The 25,940-nt window shown below is 39.0% G+C and overlaps 4 non-coding genes across 4 annotated transcripts; 1 reads left to right on the top strand and 3 right to left on the bottom strand.

Annotated features, from left to right (window-relative positions):
- Window positions 1-21,368: 21,368 nt before the first annotated feature.
- Window positions 21,369-21,479, bottom strand: trnal-caa (transfer RNA leucine (anticodon CAA)). Its single transcript has 2 exons — window positions 21,442-21,479; window positions 21,369-21,414 (listed from the first exon to the last, which is right to left on the bottom strand). It is a non-coding gene; the product is annotated as a tRNA-Leu (tRNA).
- A 344-nt stretch (window positions 21,480-21,823) lies between these two features.
- trnak-cuu (transfer RNA lysine (anticodon CUU)) lies at window positions 21,824-21,896 on the bottom strand. Its single transcript has one exon. It is a non-coding gene; the product is annotated as a tRNA-Lys (tRNA).
- Window positions 21,897-22,310: 414 nt separating this feature from the next.
- trnan-guu (transfer RNA asparagine (anticodon GUU)) lies at window positions 22,311-22,384 on the top strand. Its single transcript has one exon. It is a non-coding gene; the product is annotated as a tRNA-Asn (tRNA).
- A 1,123-nt stretch (window positions 22,385-23,507) lies between these two features.
- Window positions 23,508-23,579, bottom strand: trnaw-cca (transfer RNA tryptophan (anticodon CCA)). Its single transcript has one exon. It is a non-coding gene; the product is annotated as a tRNA-Trp (tRNA).
- Window positions 23,580-25,940: the final 2,361 nt, after the last annotated feature.

Here is a 25,940-nt window from a genome sequence, read left to right as displayed (position 1 = left end):
ATGACAGCGCTGCAACTAATGTGGCTCAATGCCTTCCGGCAGCATCTAAAATGTGACAAAATCCATCAGGTGATGTATGCTGTGTCTCACGTATGCTGGGGAAGCCCTGCGCTGGTGGAGGCAAGCCTCTCATCTACATGAAGGTGTAAACCTGGGAGTGATCCACAACCATCAGATAGTGATGACAGACGCATCTAACTCGGGGTGGGGTGCGGTCAGGGCAGACAGAGGAGTCAGCGGGTCCTGGTCAGATCACTGGACATAAATGCCCCAGAACAGACATGTTATTGTCCACACGGACAACAAGTCAGTAGTAGCATACGTGAACCACCAGGGTGAACTTCAGTCCCCGGGGTTACACCGCATAGTCTTGCAGCTGTTAATCTGGGCACAGAAGTACTTATTTTCCCTCCAGGCTTTTCATCTCCCGAGAGTGGTGAATTGGGTGGCGGACCTCCTCTGCAGGGAGGGTCCTCACCCATCAGAATGGCAACTCATTTGGGAACGTTTCGGGGAAGCCCAAGTCGATCTCTTTGTTACGACAGAGATGACTCATTGCCCCCTATGGTTCTCCCTCCACCATGGCATTGACGCTCTAGCCACAAGTGGCCCAGGGCGCTCTTGTATGCATTCCTGCCAATACCGCTACTCCCCGCCTTCCTTGAGAAGGTCCAGAGAGACAAGGCGACAGTTCCCCTGATGGCCCCCAGATATCCCAGGAGAATCTGGTTTTCGAACCTTTGCCAGCTGCTGTGTGGCCGGCCCTGGGAGATCCTGTTGCGCATGGATCTCCTCAGTTAGGAGAGAGGCACCGTCTGGCACCGAGAACAAGGCACACTGCAACTGTGGGTCTAGCCCCTGAACGGGACTGTCTTAGGGTTCTCAGACTGAGGGCAGTCGTCAGTGCACTGTAGAATGCTAGGGCTTCCTCCACAAGGGCGTTGTATGCCTATAAGTGGAAATATAATAGAGGTCTTGACCCCATAAATTGCCCTATGGCATTATTGTACAGTTTCTGCAAGATTTGCTAGAGGCGGGTAGATCCCCCTCTACGCTGAAAGTGTACCTAGCAGCCATATCTGCATGCCATGTCCCCATTGACTCAGTATTCCCGGGCGCTCATACTTTAGTGACCCGTTTTCAAAAGGGTGCTCGTCGATTATGTCCTCCAAGGAAGGACGTCCTCCCCAAATAGAGTCTAGATGTGGTATTGGAGGCTCACATTAGGCCCTGTTTGAGCCCATACTTTCCATAGTGTTGAAATATCTCTCTATGAAGACAGCATTTTTATTGGCCATCACATCTGCAAAAGCAGGTTTGTGAGCTACAAGCGCTGTCAGTGCAGCGATGTCAGACCACAAATGAATGAATGCACAAACACAAGGCAACTGTGGGGTGAAACTGAGACAGTACAGCACTCAGTGTTTATTAAACACAATAAATAAATATTTTAAATAAAACAAAACACTTTGGCCAAACAAAAAAGGCATAACAATCAAGTATCATGCTGGCTGTTCCAGCACGAATAGCACTTGTTTTCTCTTGCATTCTCATGCATTCTCACGAGGCATTTTACATAATATAAAACAATAACACATAACGGCAGATGGCACCTTGCTCGTTCTACCAAACAATAATACATAATACCGGGCTTTTCACAGTGTGGTCCAGTGGTTAAGAAAAGGGCTTGTAACCAGGAGGTCCCCGGTTCAAATCCCAGCTCAGCCACTGACTCTCTGTGTGACCCTGAGCAAGTCACTTAACCTCCTTGTGCTCCATCTTTCGGGTGAGACGTAATTGTAAGTGACTCTGCAGCTGATGCATAGTTAACACACCCTAGTCTCTGTAAGTAGCCTTGGATAAAGGCGTCTGCTAAATAAACAAATAATAATAATAATAATAATAATAATAATAGATCACAAACACCTTGTATTTTGATTAATGGTGTATATTTTGACGCGAGCAGCTAGACACTAGAAATTGGTTTTGCAGCTTCAGCATTCCTGTACAGCTAACGAGAGCTGGGTGTTCTTGCTTCAAGGAAAAAAAATACAGATGGATTGCACAAGAAAGAAAATAACCCCTCTCTCATCACCTTGCAAAAAGTACAAAAAACACAGGCAGGGCACCAGAGAGGCACATGATACAAGACAGATACGTTACAGAAAGCTTAGTGGTCCAGTTGTTAAAGAAAGGGGCTTGTTACCAGGTAGTTCCAGGTTCAATCCTAGCTGAGCGACTAGTTCACCCCAATAATCTCTGTAAGTTGCTTTGGAAATAGCGTCTAATAAATGACAAATTAATAAAGGATTCTACACAATTTTATCATTGGCTGACTACATCAATGAAGAAAAAGCCATCTCAAGCTTTATTATTATTTAATCATTTAGCAGACACTTTTATTCAAAGCAACTTACAGTGACTTGGGTGTGAACTATGAATCGTCAACAACTACTGCAGAGTCACTTACAATAGGACCTCGGATTTACGTCTCATCCAGAGGACGGAGCACAAGCTGGTAAAGTGACTTGCTTAGGGTCACACACAGTGAGTAAATGGCTGGTTTGAACCTGGAACCTCCTGGTAAGAGGCCATTTTCTTTAACCAATGGACCACTTAGCCTCCTTGAATGTAGAGCATGGCAGAGAGGTGATTGGTTTGCCAATTGGCTAATTAATCAGAGAATCAAGATAAGGCAGATGGACCTGTTAAAAGGGTTGCAGTGTGATTGGCAGTAGGGGCAGGCTTGAGAGAAGGCTGTTCAAGCACCAAGCTGAGGGTTACAATGTACAGTACAAGCACTGACCAAGTGCTGTATCACAATTACAGACTTGAGAGGCATGTTAGTGTGGGAGTGTGTGTGTTAGGTGAAAGTGTTTCCATTTTATATAAAGCAGGAGGTTTTGGCAAATGTTTTGTATGTAATGACTAGATCCATTATTTAACCATTAAGCAAAGTGATGGTTCAGGTAGAGAACTCACTTTAACCTTAGGTCAAATCATGTAAACATCAAGCTTATTTTAGGTGAATTTTTAAGAAATATGAATTGCATATGATATTTAAAGAGTAAGTAGCAATGTTCCAAACAACATAGCATTACACGTCCCCACATGTAGCTACAACTGTTTTAATAACATACTGTCGGGAAGGTGAGTCATGTGGGGAAAAATAACAAGACCAAGCAAATATAAATTCAAAAAACTGGCCGGCTTTATTTATGTAACCCCCCCCCCACACACACACACACACACACACACACTACCAACAATGGGATTTGGGGACAAATGACCGGCGGGTTGCAGTCCAGCAATCAAAATAAAACAAAACAAACAAATATTCCAAAACAGACTCTGCATCCCCATAGCGCAGGCAAGGTTTCAGTGCAGCAAGTAGTGCAGGTGCGGGTCGTGGTTGTGTGCAGGGGTAAGTGTTCTGGGTGTGTCTGCTAGCTCCCTGGTGTCAGATCAAAACAAACAGCAGTGTTCCAGCTGCATTAGCTTTCAGCATAAGGGGCCATACTCATAGGAAATGAAGCCAAACCAGTATAGGGGTGTGCAGAGCTACAGTGGGGGCAACTACACTCAAACTAAGCCATTTCTGTGCCATGCAGTAATCCAACTATGCCAGCTCTGTAAAAGAAAGAGCAAATAAAATGTAATGTTTCCCAATTGTTGCCCTAGTTTAACAGCACAAGTTATTTTATTAGGAAATAACAATGCATGAACCACAAGAAAAGTAGAGGACAAGCAGAATGGAGTGCAGTGTTTTTAGTTATAAGATCAAATATGCTTTTCACATCTACAAAAGAGAGAATATATCACATTGATCCTTTTTTCCCAGGACTTCGTAAAAACAGAGGCATATTAGTTAACATCAGCTACACAAAATAGACACCGTTTTTCACAAGTCAGCATCACAGGTTGTAAAGCACTGAAAGGCAGCTAAGCAGAATAAAACAATCCAGAGTTAGTCAGATTGGTGAATTGGAGGACTCGGTCAACAAGCTCCAACTAAACAAAACAGAACCTAGCAAGTCCTCCAATGGAGTTCAGATACCGAGTATTGGGCACATATTTCATTGGCTAAATATCATAAATTAAGTACTCAAACAAGCATGTCAAATGAAAACAGGATGGTGTCTGTGTATTTATTTAATTTATTTACAAACAGAACAAACAAAAACAAAAGTCTAACTCCTCCCAGGAGCGATAACTGACTTTTATCTATTCTAACAGAACGGCTTGGACACCCCCCTTGGACTTTTCCACATATTATTGTGTTACAAAATGGAATCAAAATGGATTTAATTAGGAGTTTTTGCCACTGATCAACACAAAAAAGTCCATAATGTCAAAGTGAAAAATAAAATCTACAAATTGTTCTAAATTAATTACAAATATAAAACAGAAAATAATTGATTTTGTAAGTATTCACCCCCTTTGCTATGACACACCTAAATAAGCTCTGGTGCAACCAATTGTCTTTAGAAGTCACATAATTAGTTGAGTGGAGTCCACCTGTGTGCAATTAAGGTGTTTCACATGATTTGAGGTTAAATACAACTGTCTATGGGAGGTCCCACAGTTGGTTAATACATTTCCTAACAAAAACTACATCATGAAGACGAAGAAACATTCAAAGAAAATCTGGAATAAGTTTCTTCAAAAGCACCAATCAGGGGTAGGATATAAGAACATTTCCAAGGCATTGAATATCCCCAGGAGCACAGTAAAGTCCATTATTAAGAAATGGAGAGAATATATGGCATATGACTGTGAATCTGTCTAGAACAGGCCATCCTCAAAACTAGTATCTCGGCGAGAAGGGCACTAGTCAGGGAGGCCATCAAGAGGCCTATGGCAACTCTAATGGAGTTACAGTCTTCCACAGCTGAGCTGGGAGACACTGTGCATACGGCAACAATAGCCCGGGTGCTTCACAAAACTGGTCTTTATGGGAGAGTGGCAAAAAGAAAAAAAACTAACTTCAAATCTCGGCTAGAGTTTGCCAGAAGGCATGTGGGAGACCAAGTGGAAGAAGATTCTATGGTCTGATGAGACCAAAATAGAGCTTTTTAGCCTCAACGCTAAGTGCTATGTTTGGCGCGTTGTGGTGGCAGCATCTTGCTATGGGGATGCTTCTCTGAGTAGGGCCTGGAAAGCTTGTGAAGATAGAGGGCAAAATAGATGCAGCAAAATACTGAGAAATCCTGGAGGAAAACATGCTGAAGTCTGCAAGAGACCTGGGACCTGGGAGAAGATTCATCTTCCAGCAGGACAATGACCCCGAACATGCAGCCAAAGCCACACTAGAGTGGCTTAAAAACAAAAAAGGTCAATGTCCTGGAGTGGCCCAGTCAAAGTCCGGACCTCAATCCAATTGAGAATATGTGGAAAGAGTTGAAAATTGCTGTTCACCAAAGGTCCCCATGCAACTTGATGGAGCTTGAGCAATTTTGCAAAAAAGAATGGCAAAAATTGCAGTGTCCAGATGTGAAAAGCTGGTAGAGACTTATCCAAATAGACTCATGGCTGTAATTGCTGCCAAAGGTGCCTCTACCAAATAGTGACTCAAGGGGGTGAGTACTTATGCAATCAATTATTTTCTGTTTTTTATTTGTAATTAATTTAAAACAATTTGTAGATTTTACTGCATTTACTGCATTTAATCATGTACTTCAGAATATTGTAATCTGCCAAGTGTTTAACCTGTAGTATTTTGTACTTAATCATATCCTGATGTAACTATCACTATTTAATCATATCCTGATGTAACTTTCACTATTATCTGCTGTATTATTGAATTGTGGTTTGTCACACTTGAAAAAATTATTGTATTTCTTGCTCTTATTGTATGAATTGTATTGTAACACTTCAATGTATTTGTATTTGCTTGCGATTGTAAGTCACCCTGGATAAGGGCGTCTGCTTAGAAATAAATAATAATAATAATAATAATAATAATAATAATAATAATAATAATAATAATAATAATAATAAAAGAGCCAATGGAAACGGAACGATCAAATAATACCTATAGCAGGTAAGACACGTTGGGTAGAAGTATTAGCTTCTGTAATTTACTTGTCTGTAGGAAGTGTAAAAGCTATGGGATGCTGAATAATGCGGATTTGAGAGAATACATTTTGCATACATAGATATAATGTAATTAAAATGTGTCAAAAAGGTCAAACTTCATAGATAAATAGCTTGAAAAGTTGTATCTGTGGGCATCATCAAACGTAGTGGCTCCCAAACGGGTCTGGAGGACCCCCTGTGTCTGCTGGTTTTTATGCCAACTGAGCTCTCAGTTACTTAACTAGACCCTTAATTGAACTGATTCTTTGCGTAATTATAACTTTTTCATTGTTTTCAGCTCTCAAAGCTTGAAAAGAATTGTGGGAAATGTGGGATCAGGCATAGAAGCAAAGGTATATTTCAAGGTCTTAAAACGACATTTCCCACAATTTTTTACAACGTCCCATCCCTGCCTATTGGCTGAGCGTCGCAGAGCAAGCAGGGGCGGAACATTCAAATTTCAAACTACACAGACAGACACGGAGCATTTAGCTTATTTGTTTTTAAGTTACTAACTGTCTCTGTTGAACCGAATACTGTTTTGTTTTTAGCAGTATTTTTATTTTCACCGGCAGACGCGCTCTCGGTGCAAGCACAGTGCTGACATATATTAAGCAAAGTTTCAAGTAAATATATAAAGAAAAAAGGTAGTGTATATTTTAGCACTAATACAACAAGACCATGTACGGAATTAAAATGAATGGACTATAGAATTGTCGTTTTTGTAATAATTTAATTGGTTTAAAAGCAAACAAGATTATCCATAAACTAAAGTTAAAGGAAAATAAATATAAAAAGAGAATTTCGACAAAAGCTGCCCGGAAGCACTGTCGCTGCTGATTGCTTGTTTCGACGCGCTTTGAAAGGGGAGTCTCGTCTTCCAGCAATGTGCGCCATCAAAAATAAAAATACAGTTTCTGAAGATGATTTCAGAAAGCTAAAACACCACACGAACACTTGTCATGTGACACTTTCTATATTTGCTTGCTAGCTTGCAATTGGCTGTTGGTCCGCGGCGGTGCGGCACTGAGCGCTGGTTTAACATATTACAGGTGTTATACACCAGCGCCAGTAGCAAGGGCGTAGGTTTGGTTTGAACATTGGTGGGGACACAATTTTTTAGGGGGGTGGAGTCGCGGTCGCTAGGGGGGTTCAGGGGCGTGACCCCCCGGGAAGACATTTTTTAGAAGACAGCTGTTAAATGGTCACTTCTGGTGGCTTAAAATGAATGAATCGAGGATAATCTGATTGACATGAAGTTGGCTGGTATACACTTAAAACACTATGATAAAGTGGCACTCCTGGAAGCTGGTTTGACATCCCTGCTATAGAATTACTAATAACCTGAATTATAACCTATCCCAGCCTTACTGTAAGCTACCATTACCCCTACCACTACAAGCATGAGCACATGCACGCTCACGTGCTCTGCCTACCTCTCCTGTGTCTGTGCTGCTGCTCGTACCTGGGTGCATTGCTTCATTCACCTGATAAAATAATAAATTGATGCATGCCATATAGAGAGAAAATATATGGCTATGCTAACTTTATTTGCTGAGTATTACTATACAGCATTAGCCTACTATCATATCACAATGTGCCTCAAACAATAATATATCTCAAAACTGAGTCTAACACTTTCACTGTTATAATCACTAAGCCATTACAGACCTCACCTGCGACCCTGTTGCTCCACCTGCCTCTGTACTGCTTTTACCAGGTTGCACTGCTTCACTCGCCTGATAAAATGATAAATTGATGCATGCTGTTTAGAGAGAAAGTATGACTGCTAACTTCATTAGTAAATTATTTTTACATTTGCTATGAGAATCAGTATCAATTGTGTTTATTACTTTAATAACATCTTCCTACTTACACTTTGACTTTTTGTAAAAAAAAAACTTCCTTATGTCCATCTTTATTTTTTTGGCTGCCATTATGCTTTAGTCACCTAAAGCCAAACTGAAGTGATTAGCTAACGTTAGTTGGTTGACGATATCAAAACATGCTCACGCACTCTCTCTCTCTCTCTCTCTCTCACACACACACACACACATAATGATTTAGCTGTGAAACAAGCTAGCTAGCCACCAAGGACGTGGGGTTAGCAGCTAGCAATGGGTCGCTAACGTAATAAACCTACTTACCTACCCATTAGGTAGGTAGGTAGGTTTATTCTCAAACTATGTTGCTGACGAGCTGACAATACCTTCAACCCCGGCACCTGGCTTTCATTCAGTCAGTGGCTCACACTCATTATCAGACTGACCGGCAAGCGGCAGCTTCAGATGAGCGTCTTTCCAGAGTCCAGCCTAAGCCAGCGGGTCTCAACCTTTTTTACTCACGCCCCACTGAAATTTATTTTTATATCTCCTCCCCCCGGTTAATTTGACTTTTTAATATATATTTTTTTATGACTACCTATATAATATAGAGCGTTTATTTAGCCGCCTGGATAGTCACACTGTCCATTCAATCAAATATATGTTCGTGTTCGCTTTTTACACACACGATACAAAAATATCAAGCAAGGAGTAAGTTAGTTACAAAGGGAGGAAGGAGGAGGATTGAAATAATGTGACAACGCATTAACCAACAAACACAAACTAAATATAGAATTTAACTGAGTACATTTGTTCTTATTTTTTTAAAATAAATGTGAAAAATGTGGCACAATATACACCGTTTAAGATTGACTAGAATGTTCCTTATTTTAAACCCAGAGAATCACCTTTAACTCCCGAGTCCTTGTTCACTTTCGTGCCTCAATAAAAACAGAACACTCTGCTTGGTCGCTGACGTCACCCGCGCACTTAGTCCGTGTTACAGTGATGCATTATGGAATTTGTAGTTTTCTTGTCTGCTGATTACACCCCAAAACCCCACCAAACACCTACAAATCCCAGGTTGAGAACACAGTGCCTAAGCCAATCAAATTAGCGTTTTTTTTTGTTTGTTTTTGTTTTTTGGAGGAGGGAGGAGCAACGAGGGGGATCTTGAGAGATTTAACCCTTTGTGGAGCGGATAAAATAACATGAGAAAAGACGTTTCAGATTTATCAAAATTATTGGTAGGGACAATTCAACGGTCCCTTGACATTGGTAGGGACATGTCCCTACCGTCCCTAGCTAAATCTACGCCGGTGGTCAGTAGGCACTGAGCGCTTTTCATCTCCAGCGACAGTGTGTCACTGACGCTGGCATGCGTATCGGGTGGCGGTTCCGTGTGCACGTGGGTAGTGGAAACAGAGAGCGGGCGCAATATGAGCAAAAACGTGAGCAAGACCGGTAAGAGTTATAAACATGAACATGTTCAATGATCAATGACTTTTTTCCCCCCTGTATCCTTAAATACAAAAATAAAATAACATTATTGTATAGATATAGGGCACCAAGGTATATCCGGATTTCTATAATGTAACAAGCTTTAAATCGCGGCCACTTCGATAGATCTATTTGGTGTAGCTTTTATAAAAGTGTTTGTTTAATTATCATTTTACCTTTTTAAAATGTAATCTAATGTTCAGCAACATTAGATTACAACATCAGAGGTCTTATTGAGGGTGTTTGATCTCTGTATGCTGTTGATTAACTAGCCTGATACTACATTCTATTGGTATATAGAAACAAGCCCATGTTTTTATACTTTTGTTATACATTTAAAGCCCTCCCGAAATATAAAACAAATAGCTAGAAAATGAATTCATGAAACCCATCAGTATAATCAGATCGGTGCTTGAAAATCTCCCGTTTTCAAGTGAGGACGAGAGATTAAGAATGTCGGAGCATCCTATATCTAACCAAAAGTGACAGATTGTAGTTACCCGAGTCTTCTATGAGCGGTATTGCATTCGAATAGAAACATCACCTTTCATCGTCTTTTTGCATCTCTGTTTAGCTTGTGTTTCAGATGCAGATTGCTTTCCTTCGGTCTGGCGGTATGTCTTCATCTTCAGGGTTCTCGTAGCGATGTGGATACACTTTGCTGTAGTTCGCTGGAACAATAAGAAGCAAAGGTAATTGCAATGACACGTTTAGTTTAGTGCGTTCAGTTACTATTCTCACTTGGTTTACGCGCTAGAAGAAGGGCTTTCATAGGGGGCGTAAACCCGCCGTCCAGCGCGTGCAAATGGGTCTATGTAGAACCTTTTGATTCCAAATGGAATCCATTCGATAGAACCTAAACGCGCTAGGATTCTAATGGAGGAATCTTTCTTAAATATCATGTTATTTTTGTTAACGAAAATACTTTATAGAAGCATATTTGACAGGGAAATGTTTTATAGCGTTTAGTTTATTTGTGATCTGACCAGAATTATTTATCCTCTCCTCACAGACGGCGTTTCAAGAGGAAAGATGAAGCAATGGAAATGCATTTAACTGAACAAGTCCTTTTCTTTATTTGAATACAGCCTTGCTTCTGTCATATTGAACTTCACTTCCATTCTCAAAGTATTACAAGAGTGCATTAAAGGCATTGAAGATGCACCAGAACATACATTCAATTGAGATCTAGACACTAGTGCTTAATATTTTGTATATGCAAGTAGACTTCATTATCTTCACAGTAAAGAGCTTGGTAATTAAGAATATGCAAATGTTTGCATCGTTCCCACTGTGTACAAGTAAAGAAAAAAAAAATACTAACTCAGACAGAAAAAAACACATCTTTGAAATGTATTGAACATCTAGAAAGAAAACAAAACCCTCGTGCCAAAACCCATTCCTGGTTTTACTATGAAAGACACCCCTGAGTGTGTAACCTGTACACTGTGGATCATGTTTGGAATCTAAATGTTTTTTTTTTTTTTTAATTTAATATTTTTGCGCACATTCAATAGTTACACATGTAATCAATGTGATGAGTTTTAAGTCTTACTCATTTTAAGAGAGAAATACATTTTGCAGTGATTACATTGGGTCTTCACCTGTAACATATACTCTATACAACCGATTAAAAAAAACATTATAATTCTTCCCAAGATTCTGACCAGAATCATTTTTGTATTTTCACACAGATGGGGTATGCCTGAGTTTGATGAAGTTGTAATGGAGGGCCTAATAGGATTTATATTGCTACAGAATTGTTTTGTCCAAGATAAGCATTTAATAATCAAAGCTGTTAAAATTACAACAGTTTTTTTTTATCCTTTTGCTATTTACATTATAGAACTGTAAGCAGTGTGATCCAAAGAGGTTAAATCAGACATCTGTGTGTGATGTCAAAACCTGTACACTGTAAAATATAGAATTTAAAGATAATTGAGTATTAAATTATTCTTCTTCCTCCTCCTCCTCTTCTTCTTCTTCTTCTTCTTCTTCTTCTTCTTCTTCTTCTTCTTCTTCTTCTTCTTCTTCTTCTTGTAAAACCAAGTCTAAGAATGTAACAAGACTTCTTAACCAACTGAATTGAAAACATACCTGCACACAAAACTACAAATTTAAAAGATTAAAAGATGCAACTACTAGCATGTGTTTAAAATCTGTTGCAAACGATTTAAGTTGAATTCTGAAACATTTTTTTTTCAATATATTAATAAGTTGAAATAAGTCTCAACATACAAATTACAACAGCAACACCTTTCAAAGAAAAGCTGCAGTAATGGAAACAACTCTGTGGTTGGTGTGCAAAGGGTGCATCATTGTTTAAATCCACATTGGTCTTCATCAAATACAATTCGAGACTATAACCACAGCCCATCTATCTATCAAAAAACAAAACGCAGCGCATTGACCACAACTGAGATGAGCCCTTGGATTTCATGTATGCGCTGCTGAAACACACAACACATGTTTGCACAGAGAGAGCAGCATGACTGCGCTGAGTGCATAAGAACAGGAAAGCCAGTCTTTCACACCCTGCCAGCGCTGGCCAGTGTGCACTCATCATCACCACAGTGCATCATTAAAGCAGGTCTTTATGAAAAACAACAGCTTTAATAGTGTGTGGTGTGTGGGGGTCTCTAGTGCGGTCTTATCAAATACCAATAAACGATACATTCCAGGTGTCAGGCTTTTAATTTGGGATTGAATAAAAATGTAAATTATCCATGCAGCTCTCCTGTAGTGGAATGGTAAATCCCTTAAAAACCCAACAAAAACAAATGACACAACCTGATTGGTGGATGCAAAAAAAACTGCTGTGAACCGTTTTTTTAATCACCTCCCCTAACATCTTCATTAATAATGCAAATGAATAAACAGGAGGGCAAAGGGGCGGGGCAAGTCTGTTTCCTAATTCCTATCACCTGGTCAATGAGTGACAGCTAACAAGGTGTGACATGTTTGCAAAAAATGCCAACTGTAATTGTATTGGCCCAAGTATTATTATTATTATTATTATTATTATTATTATTATTATTATTATTACAAAAGACAATTGCAAATAGCCGAAGCAATATCACAACTATATTTGGCCTATATTATATTATATATTGTTTGTGAGTTTTCCGCGCCCCCAGCTGGACAGTGTGAGCATTACATCCCTTCCTCCAGTCCCGGTGATGACTGAATGCAACCCAAACTAGGGGTTTCTTCAATCAGCACACGTGATGCTGCAGAGATCTGTCTGCAGGGAACGGATACAAACTCGGCCCTGAGCAAAAGCAGACGTCATGCTAAGATGACGTTTACAGTATCTGAAAATCAAACACGAAAGGATAAAGAGGCTGTGATATTACAGTTTATTAATATCTTGCATGCATTCAAAATGAGTCATTTCTTATTTTTATTATTAAGGCAGCAGTTGTCATAAAACAAACATCTTTAAAAAGACACCTAAATACATAAAAACCCATCAATTCATACAAGGTGACAACAAAATGCAGTACTATATAAAAGGAAATATAATCTATTTTTTAAAATATGCATTCTAGAAAGCAGAATACTGTTATTTGTATTATACATTCATTGTTTTTTAATAGTTTAATATTGTCAAGCCAGCTGACCACATCCCATAGCAGGATTTCTATGATCAATTGTAACTAATAATGTTTGACTGTAATTTTAGAGTGTATCAATACACTCTAACTGTGGTAACCGTCTCTACCACTAGCAGGCAGCAAAACTCTAATATAGCAGAGATTGAATGTATTTCCAGTACCAGTAGATGGCGCTCCTCCTTAGAGTAATTTAATTGTGTGCAAAAAAGTCCACGATTTTAGGAAACCAAACACTCGACTAACCTGGCTGTTGTAAACCTGGTTTATTTTCTTCAATAAAAGTTTTTAACATTTTGAATTCATTGGGCTGATGCAAAAGTTCATGTTTTGTAAAAATCTTTTTTTTTTTTTTAATCAAAGTACAAGTTAATGACACACATAGGTTTGAACTTCACTAGATTAGTTGCTGCTTCTAAATCCTGTAAAAAACATACTGGAGCACACAGAGAAACATACACTGTCTGGTCACTTTATTAGGGCCTGTCTGCTCGATTGGATTTAGCCTGGCCCTGAATTAGACGTTAAGTTGATCATGTGATCCCTGTAGGACTATAAAGCTGTGGGAGTCTACCAGCAATAGGGCTGCTATGATTACATTTAAAATTCATTTTTCAATCAATTCCATTCCTCATTATATACATCAAGATAAATACTGGATAATTTATTTAATAATTACATTTTTGTAACGCACATAGTTAATAACATTCTTTAAGTGTATCAATGAAACTGCACTCAACCCTCTGCCTTGCTATTTACAGTATTTCTGCCACACAAGCAGTGGGCGTGCTCTTCTCTTCCTGCTCGTGTTAACTAGCATCTGATTTGCTGGTCCCATCCTACCAGCGAAATAGTTTTGAAAATGCTTTGCAAGTACACGCCCCTCTCTGTATTCGATGTAAACAGAAAGCACACCGCTTGAATCCAGAGCAGGACGACAGGCTTGTATTCTTGCAAACAGCCTGTAAATAAATTGTGAACATTGAAGAAAACTGACTGTATATAGTTTGCGCATTTGGAAAGATTAATGGAAGGGGGTGCATGTTGATCACTAGGAGAGGAATGGAAGGGGGTGCATGTTGATCACTGGAAGAGGAATGGAAGGGGGTGCATGTTGATCACTGGAAGAGGAATGGAAGGGGGTGCATGTTGGTGATACATTAGCAGAAGCAGTGATGCTGGTCAGGCTGACTCCAGGAGGCATCAGAGTGCATCAGCAATGGCAAAGGGAAAGCAAGAGAAAGCTGGGGCTGCAGACAGTGACGGACGGAGGGGAGGGACAGAGAGAGAGAGTCTTGTCATGTGGGAAATATTAATGAGTGATTGCGTGAACATCCCCCAGACTCCTTCCGGAGCTTGTGGAATCTATGCCACGTCATGTGAAGGCAAACGGTATCTAACCTGAATTCAGGTGCAATTCTTAATAAAGTGGCCAGACAGTTTAATGTACAACCTAAACAAAATGTGATCGAGTGTAGGAGGAGATAACAGTCTGTGACAAAGACACACGCTATCTGTGCCCTGCAGTTACATCAATCGTTAGTTCCTGTTTTAAGGTCCAGCAGTCAGTTGCACAAACAATTTTGACTGATTTCACAGACTTTGATTAGCACTAATCGTGGACTACCTTATAGAAGTTAACATTGGATAGTTCAAGATTAGCGCTAATCAGGGTCTGTGAAACCAGCCGGTTAAGGTAAATTTCATCTAAGATTTCCACTTAAGTGCTTGTAGAGTTTAAGGGTGTTGGAGAAATAACTTCATACATTTAACTCAATAATCTACAGTTATGACCTAACGTTTTGAATCACCTCAAATTTTAGGATTGAGACATAATAAAAAAGTATATGAACGTCATTTAGATATTTTAGTTTACATCATGTAATCAAAGAAACTACAAAATGATATTGCAAAAGTCTACCATAAACCATAATAGTAGTACAGTATTTCTTATTAGATTTGGAAATGTCACATTTTTCAATTGTTGTCAGTTTTTCGTTAATTATATGGAAAACTACAAAGCAGAATGTAATTCAATATGTTAATGTAACATTATTCAGCAGGTTTCATTCAACTTTGTAAAGCAAAATTGGTTTATATATGTTAATGTAATATTATTCAGCAGGTTTCATGCGACTTTATAAAGCAAATAGGGTGATGCAAAACTTTTGGCCTGAGTTGTAGATATTTCTTGTTACTTAAACCTAATACTTAAATGTCTGGTTTCATAGACCCTCAATTACCACTGATAACTTAGACAAGGTAAGCTAATAAAACAGAATGTATATATTTTTTGTTTTGTTTATTTCACTTTTTTATTAGTCCATAAAGGCAAAGCAACAGAAGAAAATCTACCTTAAAAAAAAACTATTAATTAACCTAAAAAAATGGAAACCATAAAGTCAGTCAATCTGGACAAGTATCTACAGCATCATGTTCACTTTCTATCTATCCAGCCAGCTATTCCTTTTTAAAAAGACATTTTTAAGTTCAGTGATTTGAAGAGATGATTGAGCTTAGTTTAACTGCAACAGTATCTTTCAGGATCTCAAAAGTCTCTTTGGGTCAAAGTGGAAATGTAAAGAATCTGGTACAGTGTTTTTGTATACGACTGCAAATCAGAAATAATTGTCAGATTTTTTAAAATTCATGTTTCTAGCTTAAATAAAATCAGCATTCAGAACACCGCGGTTTACATTTGCAGACATCTTTATAAACCCTATACTGGAACTAGCTGGCATGGCTTATTTAGCACAGTGACACTGCAGAATCTAAACAATAAGGCTGAAAGCTGGTTGATTTAGGAGTACTGGTCCATTGATCCTGCAGCACTGGTTCTGGTCCATTGATCTTGCAGCACTGCTACTGGTCCATTGATCTTGCACTGCTGGTACTGGTCCATTGATCCTGCAGTACTGGTACTGGTCCATTGATCCTGCAGTACTGGTGCTGGTTCATTGATCCTGGCGTACTGGTCCATTGATCCTGGAGTACTGGTACTGGTCCATTGATCTTGCAGTACTGGTCCATTGAACTTGCAGCACTGGTACTGGGTCAATTGATCTTGCAGTACTGGTCCTGGTCCATTGATCTTGCAGCACTGGTGCTGGTCCATTGATCTTGCAGCACTGGCTCACAGTTTCCTCTGCTTTCTGCCGCTCTGATATTATAAAGACATGACAACATAATATACTGATGTGGTGAACACGTGGGGTTAAGTGTCATTAATCATCATATCTGCTTAAAATGCTCAAAGCTATTTAGATTCTGCCGCCGTGACGTTACCGGAGATGAACCACTGAAACCGGACCGCGGGCGAGGAGAGGCCCCGGACCAGGGCAGACTAATGTCAGCGTCCCCTCGAAATCGAGCGCGCTGGCGGAGACAGCAGGGACCAGTATAGACACGGAAGTGTTCTCTGTTGAACTGTCTGAAAATATATATGTATTTGAAAAAAATAAATAGAATGATTAGGTTTTATCAGTATTTACAAAAACATATTACTTATGTATGTTTTTACAGGACCCGCGATTTTAACAGTACCAAGGACAGCGCTAATGCAAAACTGTAGGGAGCGAAACTTTCATGCAAAATCTTTTAGCAGTTCCTCATATAATTCATTGTCTTGTGCTCATTGTGCGCATGTGCAGACGTGTCTTTTTCCAGTCACTGCGTGTGCTCTGCTGATTTTGTGAAAACCGGTTCAAGGCGATTCAGTATGAAAGCCCTTCTGCGTCAAAAAACGCGGTATGTACTACTCGTTTCAAATATTTAGTACACTTTCTCATTTTGACTTTAGTCTGTGTAGTAATTATATTTACTACGTGTATTAATTTGGCCAATCAGACCAAATTAAATGAGAACCAATGAATTTAAAGAAAATAGTACGTGTACTAAATTATCCAATTAAAAGGCACTTTACATCTGCCTTTCCTGCCCAATTCATGGTGGTATATGGACTTGACATTGCGTAAAGTCTAGTGAAAGATGGATAGACCCAGAACCTCCGAGGGGAGCATCAGCCGGTGGTTTCAGAGCCTTAGAAATCGCTTTAATTCAGTGGTAACCCCACTGGAACTAATATGTCATTTTAAGCAAGTGTTGACAGATCTGTCATTTAATCTAATATTAGCTATAGTAACTGAATATTTTTTTTTGTGTAATTAGAAAATAAAAAAACGATTGTGTACATTGTTAATACAAACTGAACCGTGTCACGGTCAACATGGTCTGTCTCAAGAAGTTACATATTAGTTACTTAGTAAATACATGTGTACTGAAGCATCATTACAATGTTATTATGCATAGTTACAATGTACTTCATGTGTAAATCTTTCATTGTCTAGAAATCATTGTCTACTTACATAGATTGTGCAAAAAGATTTACACATTAAGTACATTATAACTGCATAATAACATTGTAATTATGTATAAGTGTGCGTGTATTTACAAAGTATCTGCTATGCAAACACAGAGTAATCAGAGACACTTCATATAAAAGTGTTAGCGAACGTTCAGTGCTGCAGTATAAACTCACCTCCAGACACGATCACAACGGGACCCATTTGAGAACTGCATGTAACTGGTACTGCGTTCAGCACAGTAGTATCTCCCGCTATTGTTTCCTAGCGTGTCCCAGATTGTTAGCGTGATGGTTCCATTTGTCTCTATGGTGCGGGTAACCATGCATTGGGAGCCCGGGTCTCTGCATTGATCAGGGAACAACTCGCTCACTACAGCGTGCTCTCGGAACTAGCGAAGCCGATTGGCGATTGGCAGATTGGAGTTTCCAATCGAAGACACAGGGGACTGTAACGGGCTGTCCGACCCGAGCGATATCATAAGCGGGATTTGCACTGAGAAAAAGAAAAAGAAAAACTGCAATAAATAAATAAAAATAATAAACAGGCAGCATGAGTTTATAATAAAATGATTCATGTTGAGGATGCATCTCGTTTAAAAATGTGTATTGCGCCATGCGATTTAAAGAAGAATCCTACCAGCAATTGTAAGTTTTTAGCTGTGAAAACATCTACATGTATATAGTTATATAATACACTATGGTCTCGTAGTTTATGACGCCACATAAACCCTAGATGGAATTGTTTTCCTGCAACTCACTGAACCCCATCTATTATTCTCTCTCTCTCTCTCTCTCTCTCTCTCTCTCTCTCTCTCTCTCTCTCTCTCTCTCTCTCTCTCTCTCTCTCTCTCTCTCTCTCTATATATATATATATATATATATATATATATATAATATAACTATTGTTTTGAGACAGGAAATAACAAGAAAAAAAAATGCATGGGTGGTTTTTGCACCTTCGATCGATTGTCCATCTGAAACGACCACGTGTTGATGTTTATCTTGAGAGGAAAATAATAAACCACAAGCACTGAAACCCGAATTAACGGCTATGTGCGCGTCGATACCGTTACACCCCTCCCCCAACCCAACCCAACCCAACCCAACCCAACCCTCCCCCATTTATAATGCAATTAAAATAATAAAACAAATATCCAACAACCGAAAAGTAAAGAAGGAATATATCTGAAACGTTAAAGAGACTTTACGCACACATTTGGAAAAGGCACCGTACACCGTAGACCAAATGCAATAATAATAATAATAATAATAATAATAATAATAATAATAATAATAATAATAATAATAATCTGCAGACACTCATGTATTTCATTTTCAGTCTGAAACAGCTCATTTAAACAAAGCGTTCAGCAGTGAAAGGGGCGCGTTCATCACAGACTGCTGTAGTTCTGTTTTATTTAGAAATGCAATTAACTAATAGTCTGGGTCGTGTTTAATGGTCGCTTCAGCGCGTCGGTGTTGTCAAATGTGCTTCTCGTTTTATAACAATGACATCCCCTCCTGTTTTGAAGCACACAAATCTGGCACGAGATTCTAAAGGCTCGCTAAGTCGCTGCTGCAACCGGACAACTCGAGTCTTGTGTGGATCTTTACGCGTAAAGCGGAACAAATTATATTGAACTGTATGATTTTAAAGATACCTTAAGCGTTTTCAAAACAGCTTGAATATAATATATAAAGTTAACTGAATAGTGAATAAAAAATGCTTATATTTGCAAATTCTGCAATGCGCAATTTCTTTTGACAAAAAGATTTCTCGTATTCATTGCTCATTTTTGTCCCTCAAAATAACTGTTTTTTAATATTCATATTCTCAAAAAAAAAAACAAGTTGTGGACATTTCATACATTCATAAAAGCAAACAAACATACACGAATATATACAGACGTGCTAAAATTTGTTGGTACCCTTACAGCTCATTGAAATAATGCTTCATTCCTCCTGAAAAGTGATGAAATTAAAAGCTATTTTATCATGTATACTTGCATGCCTTTGGTATGTCATAGAATAAAGCAAAGAAGCTGTGAAAAGAGATGAATTATTGCTTATTCTACAAATATATTCTAAAATGGCCTGGACACATTTGTTGGTACCCCTTAGAAAAGATAATAAATAATTGGATTATAGTGATAGTTCAAACTAATTCATTTCTTTAATTAGTATCACACATGTCTCCAATCTTGTAATCAGTCATTCAGCCTATTTAAATGGAGAAAAGTAGTCTCTGTGCTGTTTGGTATCATTGTGTGCACCACACTGAACATGGACCAGAGAAAGCAAAGGAAAGAGTTGTATGAGGAGATCAGAAAGAAAATAATAGACAAGCATGGTAAAGGTAAAGGCTACAAGACCATCTCCAAGCAGCTTGATGTTCCTGTGACAACAGTTGCAAATATTATTAAGAAGTTTAATGTCCATGGAACTGTAGCCAACCTCCCTGGGCACGGTCGCAAGAGGAAAATCGACCCCAGATTGAACAGAAGGATAGTGCGAATGGTAGAAAAAGAACCAAGGATAACTGCCAAAGAGATACAAGCTGAACTCCAAGGTGAAGGTACGTCAGTTTCCGATCGCACCATCCGTCGCTTTTTGAGCGAAAGTGGGCTCCATGGAAGAAGACCCAGACTGGAATTTGCTCAAATGCATATTGACAAGCCACAATCCTTCTGGGAGAATGTCCTTTGGACAGATGAGTCAAAACTGGAGCTTTTTGGCAAGTCACATCAGCTCTATTTTCACAGACGAAAAAATGAAGCTTTCAAAGAAAAGAACACCATGCCTACAGTGAAACATGGAGGAGGCTCGGTTATGTTTTGGGGCTGCTTTGCTGCACCTGGCACAGGGTGCCTTGAATCTGTGCAGGGCACAATGAAATCTCAAGACTATCAAGGCATTCTGGAGCGAAACGTACTGCCCAGTGTCAGAAAGCTCTCTCTCAGTCGCAGGTCATGAGATAGCTGGAGCAGTTTGCTCAGGAAGAGTGGGCCAAACTACCTGTTAACAGGTGCAGAAGTCTCATTGAGAGCTACAGAAAACGTTTGATTGCAGTGATTGCCTCTAAAGGTTGTGCAACAGAATATTAGGTTAGGGGTCCCATCATTTTTGTCCATGCCATTTTCATTTGTTTTATTATTTACAATATTATGTTGAATAAAAAATCAAAAGCAAAGTCTGATTTCTATTAAATATGGAATAAACAATGGTGGATGCCAATTACTTTTGTCAGTTTCAAGTTATTTCAGAGAAAATTGTGCATTCTTCGTTTTTTGTGCTGGGGTACCAACAAATTTGAGCACGTCTGTATATATATATATATAGTTTGCGCGCTGCTTTAAGTTAATAGTTTAAACAATAGTCATTGTTTCAGGACGAGTTCTGCTAGATATGCAACTTGAGTTTCCCATTAAATTGCACGAAAGGTTTGTCTTTTTTTAGAAAAAAAAAGTTGGCTTATAATATCAGGGCATTCACGTTCAGAACAAACACAAAATAAAAACCTTCCCAAAAGCGCTGGAGCGAGGGGCGGCCAAAGCGGACCCGTTCACTCTGGGTCTGTGTTCCAAACCTTGTTCAAAATCGTTTAATTAATGAATCGATTAAATAAACGTCCATTCGTCCAGATCCTTGGAGTAGTTCATTATCTCATGTTACCTGTTAAACCTGTAGTCTGGGTGGTATGATGCATCTTCCACTTCTTAATGATGGTCTTCACTGTGCTGAGAGGGATACTCCGCGCCTTTGAAATTTTCTTGTACCCTTCTCTTGCTCTGTGCCTCTCTACCACTTTATCCCTGACTTGTTTCGAAAGCTCCTTGGTCTTCATGGTTGCTTTGTTGGATCACGATGCGAGTTGCAGCTTGAAAGTCTTTATATACCTGAGGGAAATTATCTACAAGTTAAACCACTTTGAGTACACTTTGAGTATTGAGTGCTGAAATTTATTATTTTTAAATATAAGTAAAAGTCAACTGTCAGAAGTGGGATTTGAACCCACGCCTCCATTCAGAGACCAGAACACACAATTCTTTAGAAAGACAGAGTCCTTGAGTCTGGCGCCTTAGACCACTCGGCCATTGTGACAAGCTGCGTTTGTTAATGTAGAAAACCGCATTATTTATTTCAGCACACACTAGGGGGTCGTATCAAGGCCCGATTGGGTTTATTACGCACATACCAACTGACGCTCCATGAATGATGTTAAGACAATTCTAAAAAAAAGAAACGGATTGAAGTCAACCCAAAAAAGTAAGATGATTTATTTCAATATCGTTATAGCTATAAACGATGCATGCTTTTTACAATAGCAATTGCTATTTGACAATGACCAATAAGTAATTTTGTTGCAATACTGTATACAATGTGAACAGAATCAGACTTTGTTCCGTTGTCTCGAAGAAACATCTTCAATTTGTATTTAAAAAGGAAGCCCAACGTGGGGCTCGAACCCACGACCCTGAGATTAAGAGTCTCATGCTCTACCGACTGAGCTAGCCGGGCTGACTTTTCGAGGTGTCTTTCACTGTAACCAACTGAGCTATTAATTTGTCATCTTATTTGAGAAAAAAGTGAATGACAGAACCAAAGATTCCAAATATAATCCACTGAACTGTAGTTTTCTTATCATAATGAAAACAGATAACACATGACCACAGTTCTGTATCAAAATTAAGTCGTAAGTATATGGTTTCAATTGTAGCTATTTACACACACTGCTCTGTTCTCTCCCAGGGTGTTATCTAACAAAACGACATATGCTGTGCTTCCATAATCAATTACATAGACTTTCCTGCCCCGTGTTGCTTTCTTCTTAGATGTGATCTCAGGTTCTGATGAGTTCTGCTCCCTCGATCACGTTCTGCAGCATCTCGCCTTGTTCATCAGTCCCGTATGCTTTGGCTGCTTAACAGGTTGGTCTCTGTGGCGCAATCGGTTAGCGCGTTCGGCTGTTAACCGAAAGGTTGGTGGTTCAAGCCCACCCAGGGACGATGTTTTTTGCATTTCTTAATCACATTAGAAAATGGCACTCCGGTACCCTGTTATTTCATCCAATTACGCTAATGAATAAATGTGCTCTGTTTTTTTAGTTCAAAATAATACAAAACCAATATCGTCTTGTTGTTTGCCGAAACCCGGGATCGAACCAGGGACCTTTAGATCTTCAGTCTAACGCGCTCCCAACTGAGCTATTTTGGCGTGACAAGACTGATCTTTCGAGATAGCATTCTTTTTGGCAATCCAGTAAACCTGTAATGAAAAACGTTCAACAGCTCGGCAACACCATAATAGAATCCGATGCCTTTACAAATGCTTTTCGAAACTGTTAAGTTTTCTCCCAAATGCGGTTCTCAACAAATGCTTTTTTTTTTTTTTTTTTTTTTGTATTCCTTCCAGAGTAAGTCCAAAAGGCAAACACTGGAACTGGTTGCCTGAAAGTGCCGCGCTTGAACTGCCTCAAGAAACGCTTAGCTCTAAAACGTGTACATAGAAAGTCTATTAACATCTTTAACACAATCATCTGTATTCCAATAGCGGTTAATCCACAGGGTGATCAATAAAGTGACTGCTGGCTTTGTTTAAATATTAACGAGATGTTTTCAGGATTCACGCGTATTCTGAACAAGCACAATAGAATATGGTAGTGAAAGGACAAGCAAATAGCAGGTTTATTGGTTCTGGTCTTGTATCATCACCCTGACTACTGTCCGTAAGAAAGTGTCATTAATAAAAACGTCATTATGCAAAGTTACCAATGCGCAAATACGCAGCATATTTAAACTTCTTCACAATCTTAAATCTTCCCAAATGAATTTAAAATACTTACTGAAAGGTTACACACATTTTCACTATCTCATGCAAGGAAGTGTTAATATGACTTTATTACCCAACTGTGTCAATGAAGACTGGTCAACAGTAATTTCGGATTCACTTTAGTTTATTGTGCTGTATCAAATGAAACATAAAAATGAATCGCAATACAATAAATATCTGTTTGCTCGCTATACAATCAATATGTTGTATATGCTAAATTGTATAAATAAATGTCCGGAAACAGTTAAATTCAAACACGTTAAAAAATGAAATAGTGCGGAATAAAAACAAAGGCGGCTTTGACCTCGACGTGATTTGAACACGCAACCTTCTGATCTGGAGTCAGACGCGCTACCGTTGCGCCACGAAGTCCAGCTGTAATGGCAGCTTGTTATGCAATGCTAGAGTGTACAGCAAGCATGCCAAACATGGTAATGCCGACGCTGATACTAGGAAAACACGGTGTATCACCAGGGTCTTGGGAAACAGCCGACTCAATACTTGTTCGTAGCCAGCAGGGCTATGAAGTTGTCGGAAGTGTGTTTGATTCTCAGCTTTTAAAGTAAAGAAAACATAAAACAATACGATTTGCTTTTAGAAATTTCATTATTTGAAACGTGGGCATAAACAGAGTTGTATTGGCTGGGAATCATATGCCTGTGTTTATTTATTTATTTTCCGCACGTATTAATTAGTATTGTGTGAATATTTTATTTAGATCGTTTTTTTTTCTTTTCATAATTTTCTGTTTGCTTTGCACTGTGTTTTTGCTGTGTTGATTATTATTTGTCTGTTTTGTTTGGTGCACGGGTGAAACGGAGTTCGTAATTAAAGTATTTTTTGTTTTGTTTATCAGAAGCACTGTGCACACGGACCTCAGGTCCCGCCCCAAACAATTGCAGGTACCTGTACACACCTGGAATTAGAAGGGCTTTGAGGTATAAAAAGGGTGAGGAACTAAGAGACTGGGAGCATGGAACTAGGAGATACCGGAATAGGAAAGAGAGAGAAGTAAACGAAAATAAAGAAGAAGAGATTAGACAGCGAGTGGTTGGGTTTTTTTTTGTGCACGGACAGTGTCAGTATCGTTTTGTTATTTTTTTCCGTAGACTCACTCTGGGAGGACTGCGGAATTTGGCGAATGAAGACATTTGAAAAGAGGTACTGACAAGAACCTTTGCGTTCGTGGTTTATGTCAGGATATCAGGATCTCTCCTGAGGACTTCAGCTGAAGCGCAGCACCCTATGGAGAGGGCTGCCCAAACATGCGTCTGGACAGGAGCCCTAAGAGGAGGTCTGGACCAGAGAGTGGATGGCGTATGGTTAAGTGAACAAATACACATTAAAATGCATCTAATGCTCAAAAATAAAACAATAATTCAAATAAACAAACTGTGCAAAAAAAGGAAAACCAATCCAATTAATATTCAAAAATCATAAGTGATAACACTGAATAAAATAATAATCAACACATTCGTCACCCGTGACATTACCACCACTGCGATCTTGAAAATGTTTGTATGCCACAGAATTTAAGATCTGAAACGGAATGTTTGGCATCTACAAAATGTCTTGCTAGTGGTGGATGAATATATTTTCTCCTAATTGAACTTTTATGTTCGCTCATTAATGCGCAATTGTAACTGTCTAGTAGTTTTACCATCATATTGCAAATGGCTAGGACAAGAAATCACATTAATGACATGAGCTGAAGCACAATCACTTGTAAGATACTGTACTCTTTTTTTTCGTTGTATGGCTTGTGCATTTTCTTAGTTTTAAATGTATTATCACAGGCGGTACACTTACGATTTGGAAAAAATCCAGTAGATTTGTCCAGTACACCTAGATCTCTCGAACTTCTAAACGAGTCAGCCCTTAATAAAGACCGTCCGTGTTCATTTCGGCGTTTATGACATTGTCTATACACAACAGCTCTTATGTAATCCTATTGGTATCGAATCGATCGCAATTAATGTGTTCCATGTTTCCAGTCAGTTTGATAGTTTTAATACTGTATTACATTCTGAATATGAATAGAGCTGAATTATTAATTGTTGATAATACTTAGAATACCAGATACATATTTAGCATTAAAAAGCAATACATGTGATTTATTTAAACAGTCGTTCATTATTTTGTGTATCAGCGGCCACACTGAGCTGAGCGCAGTGCGGTATACTGTAATGATGCTCCAGTCAGTCTGTCCGGACTGCACCTGAACCATCTTAAAAACACGAAGCCCCTAATAAGCTAATTTGTAAAAGTTAGTAAAGAATTGCGCTAATATAACGATGCTAAATTTGAACTCCTAGCTGGAGCAACGAGAGAGGGCGAGACGGCGGGGCAGAGAAGGAAGGGGAGACGCTGCTAGGCAACCGGCTCGTGAACATTCCGCTCAGCTAAGGAGAGACCGTTAGGATTTAAAAATGCAAACGTTCCGAGCGGCGTTAGGCGCTTCGTTAAATTAACACACCGTTGCTGGCATTTGAATATAACCATATTTTAAATACTAAAATAGGACTGTATTAAAAAATATACATGTTTTTCAAAGTAATATGTTATTTGGAATATTAAAACAATCAAATTAAATAACACATGTTTGGACACCAACATATTGTTCTTCCTCATAACGTGTTAGAAAATGTAAGCAGCAGTTGGAGAATGCCGAAGTCGATCATCCTAGCATGTTAAACGAGGGCATTTCTCCTGTAAGCTGCGTCTAGTAATAGA

Source organism: Acipenser ruthenus, chromosome 32 (assembly GCF_902713425.1).
Source record: "Acipenser ruthenus chromosome 32, fAciRut3.2 maternal haplotype, whole genome shotgun sequence".
NCBI lineage: Eukaryota > Metazoa > Chordata > Actinopteri > Acipenseriformes > Acipenseridae > Acipenser > Acipenser ruthenus.
This window is presented reverse-complemented; position numbering and strand designations above follow the sequence as displayed.